At 32.0% G+C, this 2500-nt stretch overlaps 1 protein-coding gene across 8 annotated transcripts in view; it reads left to right on the top strand.

The window, feature by feature from the left end:
- CaMKI (Calcium/calmodulin-dependent protein kinase I) overlaps positions 1 to 2500 on the top strand; it is a 140702-nt gene that overhangs the window by 136355 nt on the left and 1847 nt on the right. For all 8 annotated transcript variants that reach the window (XM_043010610.2, XM_043010608.2, XM_043010609.2 and 5 more), the window contains one exon: positions 1 to 2500. This exon is cut by the window's left edge and continues 406 nt beyond it; it is cut by the window's right edge and continues 1847 nt beyond it. The gene's annotated coding sequence lies outside the window, so the exon portion shown is untranslated.

Raw genomic sequence — 2500 nt, 5'->3', positions numbered from 1 at the left:
TTATTTGTGATTGAGTCTAGAATCATAGTTATTTTTGTATGATACTTGGAGATATTTTTCACTTGCAGTCTTTGGTAGTACTCCAATTTGCCAAAACGATAAACTGTCTTCTAGAAAGTACACCATAAAAGAAACACTGAAATTGCATAGTTTTACAGTCCAGTGCTCAGTATATCAGACTTACTGGGTTGAAAAGAATGATTTTAGCCATTTAGCAAAGTGTATTTAGTGCCATTTTCAAAATTAGAAAGTTTATAGAATGTATTTATAAAATGTATGGCACTTGTTGAATGTGACTGCTTTAATCTTTTAGCTGTTTATAAACTTCAATGCGTCTTAATACTCTTGTGTTTGGTGCATTTACAGACTATAATACATACCAAAACTATCCTAGACTGTCATATTTAAAGTAAGTTATTTTTTACCCATTACTAGGGTAGGGGCTCATAATTAGCCAATGCTCTATCAATTTTACTCCTTTTTGGAGTCCACAGTTGATGCTTGTGAAAAGCATATGAAATCTATTGTTACTTTAGCTTAGAAAATGTTGATTTCACTCATAAGCATTTCAGAATTTCATGGTGTTGGAAAATCACTTCTGTCCATCTAAGGACCTATTGTCTTTCATGTTATACACAATTTTTCAAACTGTCTGGGAAAATGCAACTGCATATTTTTCCCAGAAAATACATATTTAGCATGAATATCTGTTCACTTGGGCAGTGAAGCTCTCTGTTAATCAAATTTTGTATTTGTGCTGTTGCCTCTAGAGATGTATATTGATCAGAACCAGTCTTGCTAAGGCTTAGAGTGGTCTAATAGCAAGCATGTTTTGATCTACGCAACAATTTGTAAATTTCCAAGTGCAATTTTTGACCAGTAAGTATCAGTGTTCTTTTTATTTTTTGTTGGATATTCATTCAAGAAATTGACAATTCTTGATGTTTTTTGTAGTAGGTCCCTGGCCTGAATATCATGGGTCATGTAAGGATTAGTAAAAGTATTAGATACTTTTCAAGTTAAGCATCAGCAGTAGGTGCATCATATGCTGTGGTTTCCAAAAGTAACCCACTGTACTTTTTACTATCCTTTGATATTGACTGTGTTTATCAGGGCTAATGTCTCATGCACACAATGGTAGCACAAAGTTCCATCAGTCAGCTAAAGTTCTTATCAAGCTTGCTTTATGTTTTAGTTTATGATGAAATGTATTTTGTGGTGTATGTGTCTTTTTTCATGTATGATTTATTTTTAGATATAAATTAAATTTCATGAATCCTGTTGATAGATGTCTCACAGATTTATATGTTTAAATGATATTCAGCTGTGCATGATATTATATTATTTTAGATATGCTTTTACTTGGTTTAGGCTTTTAGCAGACTGAAATGGAAGTTTATGTAGAAATCACAAAATGAATGTGTATTCCTGTTTTTAAAATTTTGCCTCCATTAGAAACCTTATTAGAGAGTAGACTAAGCTATTTGTAGCTTATAGAATTTTTAAAATCTTGCATCTGTAGAGACTAGTTTAAAATGAATTAGTACTGACTTGCATGACATCACAGAAAACATTAAACATTTTGAACGGGTTTGGTGGTGGTTATATAAGCTATGTTCAGCACTTACGAGTCATGGTGGTCTATAAAGGGGTCATTAGTATCAAGAATTATTTACCAGTTGGATAGACTGATTATAAACTACAACCATGCACCTAAAAATCCTGTAGCTTTGCTTACTTGTGTGGTGTCTGTGTTATTGGTTGAATTAAATAATATGCATTTATCATGGTAGAGGGCAATATGCTGAACAGATGGGCGTTATTTCCTTGAGGAGACTACCAGAAGTGACTTGAAACTTTGTACTTGACTTAAACTTAGTTGGGTATGATTTTTGATAGTGGAATTATTTCCCCAAATATGTGTTACTTTCTAAATACATTATATTTGATATTTCAAGAATAAGTTATTATAGGGTTTTACAGAAAGCTTAAAATTGTCAAGTGAATATGAATTGTTTTCATTTGTAATAACAGTTCTTGGCAGTGGCTGTTTCAGTAGCTTGTACAGTGGCAGCCATCAATCAGTAGTTTAAATTATCACTATGATTATTATGTTATTACTTTTACCATTGTTTTAACAGAAAAGGAAGCATTCATGTATAAGGTTATATAATAAATCTTGGAATATAGATTTTCTTAACCTCATTTTTGTGTCAGGTTTTTGGTGTTTTTTTTCTTAATAAATGTCTCATCATTAAGGTTGCTATACTCACTGAGTCAATCAGCTCAGTGAATTGCTACATATTCTTGCCCCTCTGCCTTGAAAGTATCAGCTAATGATGTTATTTTGCAATGATATATCTTGTCAAAATATTACTGTATCTGAATTGATAATTTAATTCTAATTTGCTTTTCTCTGAGTACACTGAATATAGTCTATAAGAATTCCATAAGTAAATCATAGGGCTGTGTGCACAGGTATGCAACACAGTGCTAAGAA

The sequence above is a fragment of the Penaeus japonicus genome, unplaced genomic scaffold (genome assembly GCF_977035675.1).
Source record: "Penaeus japonicus unplaced genomic scaffold, GWHDUDI00000001_assembly GWHDUDI00000022, whole genome shotgun sequence".
Classification (NCBI taxonomy): domain Eukaryota; kingdom Metazoa; phylum Arthropoda; class Malacostraca; order Decapoda; family Penaeidae; genus Penaeus; species Penaeus japonicus.
This window is presented reverse-complemented; position numbering and strand designations above follow the sequence as displayed.